The following is a 16,762-nucleotide window of genomic DNA, read 5'->3' as shown; positions in this document are numbered from 1 at the left end:
CGCCTCATTGAGGGTCTTTCTCTTTTTCACTGACCCTGTACCAAGCATGATGCCCTTCTCCAGGGACACTCGAGTTAGATGACTAAATTTAAGTCAGGGTTGGTCTTCTTAGTGGTAGCGAGATTTCATCAGAAAAATACTTACTGTGTTAAAACAAGTCATTCTGAAGTAAAAAACTGAGGTAAATTAGAGATAAACTTACCATTTGGATTTACAAATTAAGTAGTCATTCCCACTACGTGGCAAATGCTTTTCAGGGTCCTTATTAATGGGCATCCTATGTACCTTCTGTTTTCAAGAAAATATGTAAAAGTACAAGGTTAACATTCCTTTTCCCCCTCAAAACCAAAAAAAGTGTTGCCGTCGAGTTGATTCCAACTCGTAGGGACCCTACAGAACGAAGTTGAACTACCCCATAGGGTTTCCAAGGCTGTTGTTATCTTTACATCTTTCTCTGCAGAGCACTTAATCACTGCACCACCAGGGATGCTGCCTTTCTCCCCTAGGCTGGTTATTTCCATATTGAGAAAATTCTACTATTTTGTGTATGTAGGAACTATGTTTATTTTTGCAAAAGACCTTTTTTGGGGGGGTTCTCATCTTGAGGGTTCTTGACGCTCATTTAGTGAGAATGCATCAGGGCTGGGCCTATTTACCTTTAAAATTTTGTGTGAAACCAGTAGATCCATTAGCAAAAAAACTTAGCTAGGTGGGAGAAGTGAAAAATGTCTTTTTTTTTTTTGCACAAACTCCCCAAAAGTGGTGACTTTACAACATCTTTTAGGGGTGTGTATTGACACGTTGGTTTATATAATGATGAAAAAGCAATGGAGGAAGCTGTAATCTTTTTTCCTCAGTTTAGAGAGAGAAAGAGTATGCTATGCTCTGAGGAGAGAGCTCATGGTGACCTTATGTACAGCAGAAGGAAGCATTGCCCAGTCCTGCACCATCTTCATGATGGTTGGTATATTAGAGTACATTGTTATGGCTATGGTGTCAACCCATGTCATTAAGGGTTTCCCTTGTTTTCACTGGCCCTCCACTTTGCCAAACATGTGTCCTTTTCTAGCGATTGGATTTTCCTAATGACTTGTCAAAGGGTAAAAAAGTAGCATCTTGCATATGCTTCATTTCCCCACCTTCCCAGGTCAGCGCCACACCCAGCCTTCCTTCTCTCCACAGGACAGCCTGCTGTAGCTCTTCATCAGTCCAGAGTTCATCTACCACCTATGTCCCAAATGCCAGATATTTCCACTATTGAAATAACATGTCTTTTTCATCTTCAGGAAGGAGTGTTGAAGTGCAAACCGGTTACTTAGGAACAGTGATCCATGAAGCCCCTAAGGGCATAACTTTGAACCTGGCAGATAACCTTGAGCCACTCTCCATTTCTATGACTCACCAAACTACCAGCATCCAGTCATTTGTGCCCATACCTATTATGTTCCAGTTACCGCCCTGTACCCAGTATCTTACCTAATAATAAGGTGGCAACAATGCGTTATGTAAATGTCTTGCTTTGTTTCAACTCTGTTTAAGGCCCTTGCCTTAAAAGGGAGCCCCAAATGCCCAAAGGGGTGTTTGGTTTCTGTAGGACAAAGACAGAGCTGCTGCCTTCCATACCTTCCTTCTGCAGCACTAATTCCTCCCCTCCCCCTCGTGGGTCCATCAAATCCTGGTGACCAGATTTCCTACCTCAGCTGATATTCTCTTCATCATGCTTCGTTGATTTCTCATTATAATTAACAAGATCATCCAAAGACTCATCCCCCAGGAGGTTAGAATTTATGGCTACTTCTCAGCTCTTCTTTTGAGGACTGTGGCCAGTCTATAACTTTGCAATTCACCATCAGACTCTCCTTCTATTGTGTGTAGGGCCACTGATCTTGTTTTGGTAGAGTTCCAACTACATCCAGAAATATCTGGGTCTTCACAGTTCCCTATACCTTTCTGAATGTAGAAAAATAAAGATATGTGCTGTGCACTGCAGACAGAACTATACAAGAGAAGAGGACAAGCAATGAATACATAGCTTGTTGTTGTTAGGTGTCATTGAGTTGATTCTGACTCATAACAACCCCACACACAGCAGAACGAAACACTGCCTGGTCCTGAGCCATCCTTGCAATTGTTGTTATGTTTGAGTCCACCATTGCACCCACTGCATCAATCCATCTCATTGCAAGTCTTCCTCTTTTTCACTGACCCTCTACCTTACCAAGTATAATATCCTCCTCCAGGGGCTGGTCCCATTTGATAACACGTTCAAAGTACCTAAGACGAAGCCTCACCATCCTTGCTTCTAAGGAGCATTCTGGCTGTACTTCTTCCAAGACAAATTTGTTTATTCTTCTAGCAGTCCGTGGCATATTCAGTATTCCTTGCTAACACCATAATTCAAAGGCGTCGATTCTTCTCTGGTCCTCTTTATTCAATATTGTCCAACTTTCACATGCATATGAGATGATTGAAAATACCATGGCATGGGTCAGGCACATCTTAGTCCTGAAGGTGACATTTTTGCTTTTTAACACTTTAAAGAGGTCCTTTGCAGCAGACTTGTCTAATGCAATACATCATTTGATTTCCTAACTGCTGCTTCCGTGGGCGTTGATTGTGGATTCAAGTAAAATGAAATTGTTGACAGCTTCAATATTTTCTCCATTTACCATGATGTTGCTTATTGGTCCAGTTGTGAGGATTTTTGTTTTCTTTATGTTGAGGTGTAATCCATCCTAAAAGCTGTGGTCTTTGATCTTTGTCAGTAAGTGCTTCAAGACCTCTTCACTACGTAGCTATAGTTTATAAAACTCCCTAAACTCAGTCCATCAGCAAATGATCTTGGCTCTATGTTCAGATTTTATGGAGACTCTGAACACTTCTGATGACCTTTACTCCTCCCACTGTGGTCCAACCCATTGGGCCTTCTGATGCTTGGCTGCCTAGAGTCTATCCAAAACACTTACATCCAGCATAAATTGCATTGTGACACCCTTCTGCCCAAAACCCTCAGCTGAATTCCTTATCATGGCCTGTAAGATCACAGGATTTGACTCCCTGTTGCCTGTTTACCCTCATCTCTCAGCTCCTCCCAGCCTGATTTTACTCTGCTCCGGGTGCCCTGGGCTCCTTGCTTTTCCCAGAATATGCCAAGCACATTCCTACTTTGCACTTGCTCTTTCCCCTTCCTGGAATGCTCTCCCCCTAGATATCCACATGGCTCACTCCTTTGCTTTGTTCAGGTCCTTGCTCAAATTCCTCTTGTCTGTGAGTCCCCTGGAGCCCCGGTGGCCCAATAGTTAAGAGCTATGTCTGCTAACCAAAAGGTCGGCAGTTCGAATCCACCAGCCACTGCTTGAAAACTCTGTGAGGCTTTTCTACCCTGTCCTATAGGGTCTCAATGAGTCAGAATCAACTTGTTGGCAATGGGTTTGGTTTTTTTGTTTCGGCGAGGCCCCCTGACTTATTTAAAATCAAATCCTCCAACATGCCTCCTCCCACATCTCCCCTTATTTTTCTTCTTTGCACTATGGCTACATATTTATTTACTTGTTTCTTATTGTTTCTCCTGACCGCCATCATAAAATAAAGCCCACAAGGACAGGGAGTGCGTGTGTGTATGTGTGTGTGCGTGCTTGGCTCACTACTAGTTACCAGTACCTGGCACATAAGAGGCAATTTTAAAAATATTGATTGAAAAGAAATGATGATTATTCATAGAGAAAATGGAATCATCCAGGTGTCTAAGTGTCATACTTTTATTCAGCTAAGCAGGGGAAAGCTGCACTTGAGACAGCTGAAAGCAGGAAGAAGAATTTGATGTGGGGGAAATGGGGTGGAAAAAGCCAGGACCCAGAGGCTTCAGGGAGACTCTCCAAGGTTTAAAACCCAAGTGGAGAGAAAAGCCCCCTCCCCCGAGAATGTGAGGCAAGGGAAGGGGGCAGGGAGGACCAAGTTGCCCTGTTTCAGGTTTTTACCTGCTGGCTTTTGAATCCAATATGTAAATCTTTGGAGGACGTGGTGAGCCACATTCTCTTTTATCTCCAATAATCATTCACCAAAGTTCAAAGCGTGAGAATGGAAGAATTATCTATGTGATGCCTCCAAGCCCTTGATGAGTTCCTGTAGCCAGTTCACCCTCCTTACTCTCTTAGATCTGATTCATTTAGGATTAACCTCTTGAGGGCATATGAAAAGCCGGAGTAACTCTGAGATGTACTTTTTTTTTTTTAATCTAAATGCTGTGTAATTTATGAATCTTGATAATAAAACATTGAGTTCTAAGTAGTACACCGTGACCAGATTTCGGAGTTTTTTTCTAATATGAATAAAGCAATTTCCAACAGGAGGGAGCGGTCTATCTCATGGGGGGAAAGTAATTGGGAGTATGTAGGAAGTTATGTATGGGTTTTTGTGTGAGAGACTGACTTGATTTGTAAACTTTCACTTAAAGCACAATAAAAATTATTAAAAAAAAATAAATAAAGCAATTTCCAAAAGAAATGAGGGGTCCTAAATTATGCTCTCTGAGCAACACAGAGATGAGGTGGCTTCTGTAGCTACATCTCTCGCGTAGAAAATCTATATCCTTTAGGAGAGCACAGGGCTTCTTTTACTCCATTTTAAAAGATATTATTAAGAAAAAAATGTCGGTTTTGCATATTGGACTCATCGTAGAGGTTTTAGCATAAGAAATTGATCGTAGAATTTTAAATCTTTGGTACCTTCCTCACTGAGCATGGAGTTAAATTTGCTCTCATGCAAAAAATGGAAAATACATGTATGAATCATGCACATATAGAACCATTCGTTTTTCATTTGTAATTCACCTGTTCCGGGGAGTGCTCCTCATGGCACACTCAGCTGTCAGAGACGACTGAATTTGATGAGCCGTAACTGCAGCAGTATTAAAACTCCAGTGACTTTAAATCTAGTGCCTGACTTCCTTGTTAAATGCAAGTTCACTGTTTTCATTCAGGAAATCAATGTTACCTGCACTAAACAGAAGCAATTCAGGGTTTCTGTGCAGTTTTGCTTTTTTGAGATAAATAATGATTAAGAAGAAATCAAAGTCAAAGAAAGACCATTTTTTGCTTTTGAGACCAAGGCAAACGGTGAGGTAGAGAAGCGTTTGAGACCTGGATTTGGGACACCTGGGTTCTAATCCTGGCTTTGCCACCCATAGGTCTCTGGTAAGTTGCTTAACTCCTGTCTAAAAGAACCTTCCATCTCAGCTTCTCCCTCATCACGCACTGCCAAGTCTGCTGAATTCTGTTCACCTTGGTTCAAAAGGAGGAGCCTTGGGCACAGTGGTTAAGTGCTCGGCTGCCATCCAAAAGGTCAGTGGTTCAAACTCACTAGCCTCTCCGTGGGAGAAAGATGTGACATTCTGCTTCCATAAAGATTGCAGCCTTGGAAACCCTGTGGAGGCAGTTCTACTCTGTCCTATAGGGTTGCTGTGAGTTGGAATCAACCTGATGGCAATGGGTTTGGTTTGGACCAAAAAGGAAGATTCCAACAAACCCTTTAGGAGAGTGTTTCCCATAATGTATATCAGAAAATGTAGCAGAAGAGTACCAGGCTGTGATCAAAGAAGTTTCGAAAGGGCAGCACATTACATTCCCATCACTGAAATTCATGATCACAATAATTTATCACAGGCTCTGAGAAGTCCCGAATAACTTTGAACCAGTATTTTCAAAACCAACTGGGCCAGGAAACTACTTTTTTTTTTTTTTTTTAATCTTGTGTACTGTTTAAACAAATAATTTTCCTTTTGTTCATAATAGTTGATATAGAGAGCTTGCTGTGTCTCCATCCTTGAACAAAGTTCTGAGGTATGTTAACTCAATCCCTGCAACTTTTCTAGGAGGGAGGTACTATTATTATCTCCATGTTACAGGTGAGGTGACTCATGATGAGTGAAGTTGAGTAGCATGCCCGAGATTGTACAGTTGCAGAGTTAGAGTTTGAACCCAGGCATTCTGGTCCAAGTTTCTAACCACTATGGTACACTGCCTTCCTGGAGTAGATTCTTGACTTCATATGATACCTTATTCAGACAGCCTGACATTTCAACAGATAAAAAGGGGGGCTGCTGTGATTGAAGCAAGAATGGAAGATGGAGAAGGAAAAGAAAGATCAATCTGTCCTCCACTCTTCTGCACATACTCATAGTCACATAGAGACATTCCAAAAAAACACATTTTTATTTAGCCTTCTCTTAAATTAAACCTTATTTTAAGATAATTGTAGATTCAGTCCTTGGAGAAGGGCGTCATGCTTGGTAAAATAAAGGATCAGCAAAAAAGACGAAGATCTCAACGAGATGGATTGACACAGTGACTGCAACTATGGGCTCTAAGGATATGGATTATGAGCGCAGCGCAGGACTGGGCAGTGTTTCACTCTGTTGTGCTCGAAGCTGACTCGATGGCATCTAACAACAACAGATTTATATTTAGTTGTAAGAAATGCCACAGAGAAATACTGTATGTCCTTCACCCAGTTTCCCATAAAGATAACCAGTAAACAAAAAAAGCTGCCGTCAAATTGATTACAACTCATGGTGACCCTGTGTGTCAGAAAAGACCTGTGCTCCATGGGGTTTTCTCAAGACTGATTTTTGGAAGTAGATGACCAAGACTTTCTTTCCGAGGAACCTCTGAGTGCACTTAAACCTTCAACCTTTTGGTTAGCAGCTGAGCACTTTAACCGTTTACACTCCCCAATGGTAACGTCTTGCAAAACTATAGTAAAATATCACCATCAGGACATTGACAGTGATACAATCCACAGATCTTGTTCAGATTTCCCCAGTTTTACTTGTATTCGTGTGTTTGTGTGTGTGTATTAGTTCTACATGGATTTATCACCTGTACAGTTTTCTGTATGCAACACTGAAATTAAGATATGTACTGATTTCATCACTACAGGATCCCTTGTGTTATTCTTTTATAACGGTATCTTCTAACCTGCCTCCCACCCGCAGGCAAGCTCTATTCAGTTCTCTATTTCTATAATTTCGTCATTTCAAGAACGTTATATGAATGGAATCATATAGTTTGTAACCCTTTGGAATCGGCCTTTTTTTACTCAATATAATTCCCTTGAGTTTCATCCAAGTTGTTGCATGTATTAATAGCCTATTCCTCTTTATTGGTGAATAGTATTCCATTGTATGGCTATATCACACTTTACCTAACTATTCACCCACTGAGGAACACCTAGTTTTGGGTTATTATAAATAAAGCATCTATGAAAAAATATTCATATACATGTTTGTGTAGGATCATAAGTTTTCATTTCTCTGGATAAATTCCCAAAAGTGCAGTTGATATGGGAATTGCATGTTTAGTTTTATAAGAAACTACCAAACTGTCTCCTAGAGTGGCTGAATCATCTTCCAATCTCATCAGCAATGTAAGAGTGATCCAGTTTCTCTGTGTCCTTGTCAGCATTTTTTTGATGCTATTTTTACTTTAGCCGTTCTGATAGTGGTAACTCATTGTGGTTTTAATTTGCATTTTTCTAATGACTAATGATGTTAAACAGTTTTTCATGCTCTCATTTGCCATCCATATATCCTCTTCGATGAAATATTTCTTCATGCCTTTTGCCTATTTTCTGATTAGTTTGTTACTTGTTTTTTTCTTTTTTAAAAACTGTTGAGTAATGACATACGAGTCTCATGATACTAATCTTTGTCAGAAACGTAGTTTTGTAAATATTTTCTTTCAGTCGGTAGCTTGTCTTTCTTCCTTTCAACAGGGACTGTGAAAAAAAAGTTTTCTTTTTGATGAGACCCAATTTATCCATTTTCTTCTTTTCATGGATTGTGCTTTTGGTGTTAAGAACTCTTTGCCTAGCCCTAAATCCTGAAGAGTAGGAATCAACTCGATGGCACAGAACAGCAACAACAGATCCTGAAGAAAATGACAAGCCGTATAAGTAAGCTGTCTGTATGTGATGCCAAAAGAAAATGGTGGTTTATCTCAAGTTGGTAAAAAATTAGTCAGATGCTTTCGGGGTGTGGGAAAAATCACAGGATACTGTTAGCTGAATGACTCACTCCTTAAGTAGCTGTGTTGACAAATGTGTTACCTCATTTTTTATTTCTGTGGGTTTATTTCTGTTATTTCCTTTCTAAAGATTTTACAGTTTTATGTTTTACGTATAAGTCTGAAATCCATTTTGAGTCAATTTTTGAATAAAGTGTGAAACTTAGGTGGAGTTTCTTCCATTATTTTCTCTCTCCCTCTTTATTTATTTTTCATTTCTGCCTGAGGATGTCCAATTGCTTTAGCACTGTTTGTTGAAAATATTATCTTTCCTCCATTGAATTGCTTTTGTACTTTTTTGTCAAAAATCATTTGGGCATATTTTTATGAGTCTATTTGCTTCTTTATTCTGTTTCATTGGTCTATTTGTCTATCCCTCCACCAAAGTCATACTCCCTTGATTACTTTATTTTGGGTAGCTTGATTGCTTCTACTTTATACTTCTTTTTCACGAATAGTACCTGTGCCTCTCCACATAGATTTTAGAATAAATTTGTCTACATCTACAGATAAACTTGTTGGAATTTTTACAGGAATTATATTAAGCTTATAGATCAATATGAGAGAAATGGTCACCATTTCTGTGTGGAGCCTTCCAATCCATGAATATAGTATGCCTTTTCATTTATTTCCATCTTCTTTGATTTGTTTTTTATCATCATTTTGTAACCTTCAGCCTATGTGCCCTGTACATGTTTTTTTAAGTTCATAGTTGAGTATTTTATTTCCTTTGACTACATTTAAAGCCTGTTTGAATTAACTTGTGTAAACCAGTCATTTTAGGCCTGTAATTTGGTAAAGGAATCACCTGGTTTAAATTTTTTTTTCTCTCCTGCCACACCATTATTTGACTAATCATCTGAAACAATTAGTTGTTCTTGTATTTTGGAAAAAGGCTCAGGCTTTTTGAGGGTTTATGAACATTTAATCTGTTTATTATGCCATTGGCCTATTAGTTGTGTTTGACTTATATTTTTCGAGACATAATCACATACACATTGCAAAACAAGAACAAAACAAAAACAAACTACCTGCAAAGTTCATTGATTTTAGGTGGTTTTTTCTCCTTATACTTACGTCTTACATGAATTTCTTAATAGCATGTATCACTAGGAGTCAACCTATGTGGCTTCACATTTGTATATGTGTGAATATTTGAATGTAATCCAAGTACATATGAAAGCTCTCTGTAAATGATGCCAAAAGTAAAGAGTGGTTTTCTTAAGCAGGTGAAAAATAAGTCAGATGCTTTTGGGGTCTGGGAGAAAACAGAGGACGTTGTTAGCTGAGTGAGTCATTCCACAAGCAGTTGTGTTGACAAAGGATGGAAATCCACTTACTTTATTTTTTCAAATTTCTTCTTATTCTTCAAACTATAAAAATCACGCATGTCCCTTGTAACAAATTTAAACACACATGAAGTGTATGGAGTAAAATGAAAAAAAATAAAATAAAACCACTTTGACCTTGGCCCCTAGTTCCACTCTTCAGAAAAAGTACTAAGACTTTGATGTGTGTTTTTCACTCTTTTTCGTGCCTGTACAAATACAAACATATTCTCATACATATACAGATTACATTATAGAGCAAAAATGGATTAATTTATTACATATTGTAAAAAAGAAGCCATGATTAAGTACTCAGCTGCTAACCAAAAGGTTGGTGATTTCAAACCCAACCAGCGGCTCCTTGGAAAAAAGACCTAGCAATCTGCTTCTGTAAAGTTTACAGCCAAGAGAACCCTATGGGGCAATTCTATTCTGCCACATGGGGTTGACGGCACTTAACAACAACTAAATCCTGACTTCCCCAAGTTGCTGTGGTGCTTGCATAATTTCTAGTAGCAAATTCTTTCATGCTAAAAGTATTCTGGTTTAGAAGATAAATTATATGGTTATGCTAATTATACTAGTCCCCTTTTCATCGTTTTTCCTGTAATTCTAAATCAATAATTAATGGCTGTGCCTCATTAATGTAACAACTCTAGAGTGTTCTTTGGAGTCCCTGGGTGGTACAAATGGTTAAGCACTTGACTACTAGCTGAAAGGTTGGCAGTTCGAACTCACCCTGAGGCACCTCAGAAGACAGGTCTGGCATGCTGCTTCTGAAATGTCACAGTCTTAAAAGCCCTAGGGAGCACAAATCTACTTTGTACACACGGGATCACCATGAGTCAGAAGTGACTTGGCAGCAACTGACAAGAGCGAGAGTATTCTTTAATGTCAATACACCATAAGCTGCTCGTAACCATTCCTGAATTCAGGGATGAAAAGGTCTCCAGTTTTTTGGTTATTCAACGTCTATTACAGTGGAAAGATTTGTGCATCTGTCTTTGTGTGCTCATGATAATATTTGTAGATAGAAGAGCCTCAGAAGTGAGATTGCCAGGTAAAATCCTGCAACTTTAAAAAATGTTTATAGCGACTGCCAAATTGTCCCCGGAAAGGTTATGCAAAATTACGAAACCCACTGACAGCTTATGAAAGTACCCCTCTCCCCAGATTCCAGTTCTTCTAGAAATTTCTGAGGTAACATTTTCAGTTGAAGTGCCCCTCCCCCTCTTTTGTTTTTGTGGCTTATTTTAAGGGAAGACACAATGAATGGGCTATTTCAGTTATTTCACAGGTACAAATAAAGATCCATTCTTCAGAGAGATGGTCCAAATTTATAACTCAGACTGGTGCTAGCCCAGTTTATTTTAGGTGACCAAGGGCATGTAGATATTTTTGGCAAGAATGGGATATAACTGTCTAGACTGCTTCTTTCATAAAAGATTTTTTTTTTTTTTTTTTTAAGTATTTGCTTAAACTCCTGTTTGAGGTTCTGTAGGGGAGGCTTGCGGACAAAAATGCCTTGTGCTCATTTTCCTTGACTCCCATTGTTGTCCAGTCAATTCTGACTCATTGCAATCCTATAGAACAGAGTAGAACTGCCCCACAGAGCTTACAAGGAGTGCCTGGCAGATTCCAACTGCCTACCCTTTGGTAAGTGGGGATAGCATTAAGCCACTACGCCACTAGGCTTTCCTTTCCTTGACTTGAACTCTGCATATTTCTCCTTGTCTGCTCTCCCAGCTTACTGGTGCAATGTCTATAAGCTAAAACCCAAAACCAAACCAAACCCACTGCTGTGGAACTCTATGGGGCAGTTCTGCTCTGTCCTATAGGGTCACTATGAGTCCGAATTGACTCGATGGCAACGGGATTGGTTTGGTTTCCGGCTTAAAGACATTGTACTAGGGTTTCCGTCTTTAAACTAGTGGTGCTTTTTTAGGAAAGGCAATATGAAAAAGCTAAAAGTTTTGGAACACATTATACCAAGTCTTTTGGAAAATTTGTACTCTGAAAATTTCAACAGGTAATAATGATGTGGAAACCCTGGTGGCATAGTGGTTGCTAACCAAAAGGTCGGCAGTTCAAATCCACCAGGCGCTCCTTGGAAACTCCATGGGGCAGTTGTTCTACTCTGTCCTATAGGATTGCAATGAGTTGGAATAAACTGGATGGCAACAGGTTTTTTTTTTTTTTTTTTTTTTAATAATAGCAACAATAATGATGATGATGATGTCGTTGGTTACTTCACTAGTGCTTGAGAAAACACTGTGGACCTAGAAATGAATTGCTTTCATATTACTTTTGTTTTCAAAGACAACCTACAGAAGTCGAAGAGGTTTATGCCTTTCCTTTTTTGATGGTTTTAATTTTTTTTTTTTTTTTAAAGAATGAAGTTATCTGAAGCTTCTGCAGAGCTTTGCAATTTGCATATACAAAGCGAGTTGCTCACTTAATTCATTCAGTCCCACAAAGGGAAAAATAAATAGAATACAGCCTGCAAAAGCAAGGCAGAGAGTTGTCTTTTAGGTAGCCAGCTCATTTTCACTCGGTCAACATAAATAAATCGTCATCTGTAAATTATCATAAGCAAAAGCAGGAGAAAAATTGGAAACCAAGTCCTTGTTTTCCTAAATGGCTTTTGACTTTGCAGCTCACCAGAAACATACTTAATATTCTCACACAGTCCCTACTAATTGCATAATTCTGACGGGAATATTCCAGTTCCTCAAGGGAATGTGTTTTTGTTTTTTTTTTTAAATCCTATTGTATTAATCTTCCCTTGAAACACCAGAAGAAATTCCAACAGTTTCTTTGTCCAGTTACAAAACAATCCATTTGGAAAATTGAATTGTGTAATTTGTAATTGGTTTCCAAGTTGTTAATGCAAAACTGTATTGGTAGCAAATTAAACTTTTAAAGTATGACCACTTGCTTAATTGCTGGCTGTGCAGCATTTATTTCAATGAATACTATTGTTTATGATGGATAAGACATCTGGAGTATGGCTTTAAGCAGCTAAATTAATTTGGCAGTCCATTTTTGGGAATTCCTAATTGGACGGCATACTTAAAGATTTATCAGGAATTTAGGAGGGCATCGAGTTATTTCTTTCCTTTGATGGAGCCATAGTACTTTGTGTATCAGATACTCAGAAAATTAGAAACCAGGAACTGCATAGTAATTAAGTCTTCCCCTGAAATCTCTCCCTGCCTCTTGGTTCTCCCCTGCTCCATCCTAAACTGAAGTCTTAATCACTTATTTCCTGGTTATCTGCAAGGCTCTCCTGATCTCATGTGACCTCCTCAGGTCCTGCTCCCATCCTTTCCTGGCTAAGGCCTCCATGCATAGCCAGCAGGCTGTGTACTGCTCAACTCCAGGGGGCACCCTTCTCATAGATTTCACTTGAATGGCGCTCCTTGTAATTGCACATTGCATCAGCCTTGTTCATAGTCTTTTACTACAGCAGAGTGTCTCAGCCTCAGCATTTGTCGACATTTTGGACCAGTTAATTCTTTGCTGGGGGCAGCAGGGGAGGTGTCCTGTGCATTGTAAGATGTTTAGCACCATCCCTGGCCTCCCCTCTACAAGTCGGTAGCACCTTCCCAGTTTTGATAACCAAAAATGTCCCCAAACATTCACAAATCTCTCTTGGGAGCAAAATGTCCCCCGTGTTGAGTCACTGGCCTACAGAATAATCTTTCTAATGGATAGGTATGACTATTCTGTTTGTTTGCTGGAAGCCTTTTAATGTATGCTCTTCAGACTCCATGATTAACACGAAGCTCCTGATGGTGGCATGGGATGTCCTTGAGCACTAACCCTGGTCCGACTGCTCCAGCCCCACACCTTGTCCGCTTCCCGTTGCTGCCCTCCTCAGCACTGGTACCCCATGTTTCTATCTAACCAAATGCTACAGGTTCGTGACTTTGCACATGTAGTTTCTTTTGCCTGGAAATTCGTTTTTGCTTACCTTGCCTCATAAACTCTTGCACATCCTTCAAGACCCACCTTAAGGATGACAAGGCCAGCTTCAAGAATGATGGCTTCTCTGAGCCTTCCCTGTGTATTTATTTGGTGGCATTTGGTGAGATGGTTAAGAAGACTCCAACTACCTGTGCCTGAATCCCAGTTCCACTACTTGTTAGTTGTGTGAACTAGTTAACTCATTTAGGCCTCTTATTAGTCTTGTGAATTAGTTAACTCCTTTAGGGCTTGACATCCTTATGTGTTAAATGGGAATATAATAGTGTCAGCTAGTTAGGAATGTTGTGAGAAAGTTAAATAACAAAACCTGTAAGAAATGCTTAAAAGGAACCCTGGTAGCACAACGGTTAGCCACTCGGCTGTTAACTGGAAGGTTGGTGACTTAGAACCTACCCAGCAGCTCCCCAGGAGAAAGTGTACAGCCTAGAAAACCCTATGGGGCAGTTTTATTCTGTCACATGGGGTTGCTATGAGTCGAAACTGGCTCCACGGCACCTAACAACAACAACATAGGAAATGTTTAGGACCCGAAACCTAGCACAGAATTAAGAACCGAATAAATGTTTGCCACTGGCGTTGTTGTTGCCGCTACTGCTCAGTCACAGTGTTTGTTGTGTGACCCGCAGGCAAGGCAAACCGGCTGCTGTTGAGCCGATTCTGGTTCGTGGTGACCCCATGTGTGTCAGAGTGGAACTGTGCTCTACAGGATTTTCCGTGGCTGATTTTGCAGAAGCAGATCACCAGGACTTTCTTCCAAGGTGCCTCTGGGTGGATTTGAACCTCCAACCTTTCAGTTAGGAGCCCAGCATGTTTACCATTTGCAGCACCCAAGGAGACAGCCCCTTTTGTAGATCTGGAGATTTCATGAACCTTGTGGATCAGATTGCTAAATCTTTCCCTTTGTGTGGTTCTGTTGCACTGGTGTGAAGTTGGGCTAATTAGCATTCTCCGGAGTCAGCCTTCCTGGGGTCAGATCTGGTCTTGAACTGTGTCACTTTGGGCATGTTGATGACCATCACTGTGCCTCCATCTTCTTGTCTTTAAGATGCAGACAATGTCCATGTCCACCTCAGAAGATAGTGTGTTTAATTAACACATGCAATTGAGGGTCTAGGAGTCTTGGGGACATAGTGATTAAGAGCTATGGCTGCTAACCAAAAGGTCGGCAGTTTGAATCCACCAACTGCTGCTTGGAAACTCTGTGCCGTCGACTTGATGGCAACGGGTGTTTTATTGAGGGTCTACTCTGTGTGGCACAGTGGTTAAGGAGCCCTGGTGGAACAATGGTTAAGTGCTTGGCTGCTAACTAAAAGATTGGCAGTTTGAACCCACCCTGTGACTCCACAGGAGAAAGACCTTGCGATCTGGTCCCATAAAGATTATAGCCGAGAAAACCCTATGAGGCAGTTCTACTTTGTCACATGGGGTTCCTATGAGTCCAAATCACCTCGATGGCACCCAACAACAGCTCCAACATACTGGGTGAGGCATAGTCCTTAGCACTGGAGATACAGTGATAAGCAAAGCAGCCCCTCAGCCCCTGCTCTAACAGGGAGGACACAGACAGAAGGAAAATACATTCAGTAACTACATACGGATTACACCTCAACATAAAGAAAACAAAAATCCTCACAACTGGACCAATAAGCAACATCATGATAAACAGAGAAAAGACTGACGTCAAGGATTTCATTTTACTTGGATCTATAATCAACACCCATGTAAGCAGCAGTCAGGAAATCAAATGATGAATTGCATTGGGCAAATGTGCTGCAAAAGACTTCTTTAAAGTGTTAAAAAGCAAAGATGTCACCTTGAAGACTAAGGTGTGCCTGACCCAAACTGTGGTGTTCTCAATCGCCTCATGTGCATGTGAAAGCTGGATGATGAATAAGGAGGACCAAAGAAGAATTAACACTTTGAATTGTGGTGTTAGAGAATACTGAATGTACCATGGACTGCCGTAAGAACAAACAAATCTGTCTTAGAAGAAGCACAAAGAGAAAGCTCCTTAGAAGCAAGGATAGAGGGACTATGTCTCACACACTTTGAACATGTTATCAGGAAGGATCAGTTCCTGGAGAAGGATATCATGCTCGGTAAAGTAGAGGGTCAGAGAAAAAGAGAAAGACCCTCAACAAGATGGATTGACATAGCGGCTGCAATAATGGGCTCAAATGTAACAATGATTGTGAGGATGGCACAGGACTGGGCAGTATTTCTTGCTGTTGTACATAGGGTTGCTATGAGCCAGAACCAACTTGAAGGCACCTAACAACACCACCATGCAACAAACTAGGAGATAGAACAGAAGCACTAAAGGGGTTATTAGCTGCCAACCAAGGCACGATTGCTCTCTATTTGCCTGGAGCAACAGACGAAAATGGAAAGTTAGGAATAGAGGAAGAAATGGAATGAGCGGCTAATTCCCTCCATGGATTACTGCCTCCTTTACCATGAGACCAGAAGAACTGGATGGTACCAGGCTACCATTACTGAACATTTTGATTGAAGATTCTATAGATGAATCCTGATCAAAATGAGGAAAGTGAAGAACAGAATTTCAAATTCTCAAGGATTCCAGACTTTCTGGAGCCTTGGAGGCTGGATGAACCCCTGAAACCATTGCCCTGAGATAATCTTTAAACTTCAAACCAACAATATCCCCTGAAGCCTTCTTAAAACCAAACAATTGTTTAGCTTAACTAGTTAAGAATGTCTGCCTTGAATATTATGCTCTTTTAAGAACTACTTCCATGGGGTCAAATTGACAATAACAACTCCAAAGACTAAAGAGGAAATTTAGGGGGCAGTGCGTTTATGCTAATGGGGGATCAACAACCCCAAAAAGGAGGATTAGAATGGTTGCACAATTTGAAGAATGTAATCAATGTCACTGAATTGTACGGGTAGAAATTGTTGAATTGGTGTATGTTTTGCTGTGTGTATTCTCAACAACAAAATAAATACAATTAAAAAAAAAAAGAAAATATATTCAGTAAAAACCCATAGTGTATTGGTGACTGATAAATGCTAAGGAGAAAATTAGATCAGGATAAAGTATGGAATGAAAATGCTGCAGATAGTGTAGTTGGGCATGGTGTCATTGAGAAGATATTATTTGAGTAAAATCCTGACGGTGGGGTAGGAGTGAGCCATGGAAACAGCTATAGGAAGAGTGTTTCCAGGCAAAGGAAGAGCCAGTGCAAAGTCCCTGAACAGGGAGTGTGCTGCGTGGTAGCTCTAACAAGACCACATGAATATCATAGGTGGACTTTCAAAATAAGGACAATAAAACATTGGATGCTTGACTTTATTTCAGTAGAGTTGGCTCTGTAGTGAGATGACCTGTCACATCACAGTAGGGCTGTTTTTGCAGAGAGG

At 40.2% G+C, this 16,762-nt stretch overlaps 1 protein-coding gene across 1 annotated transcript in view; it reads left to right on the top strand.

Moving 5' to 3' along the window:
• DOK5 (docking protein 5) overlaps positions 1–16,762 on the top strand; it is a 206,916-nt gene that overhangs the window by 88,513 nt on the left and 101,641 nt on the right. The gene's annotated exons all lie outside the window — the stretch shown is intronic.

The sequence above is a fragment of the Elephas maximus genome, chromosome 25 (assembly GCF_024166365.1).
Source record: "Elephas maximus indicus isolate mEleMax1 chromosome 25, mEleMax1 primary haplotype, whole genome shotgun sequence".
NCBI classification, from domain to species: Eukaryota; Metazoa; Chordata; class Mammalia; order Proboscidea; family Elephantidae; genus Elephas; species Elephas maximus.
Note: the sequence above shows the minus strand (reverse complement) of the source record. Positions and strands in the feature narration are given on the sequence as shown.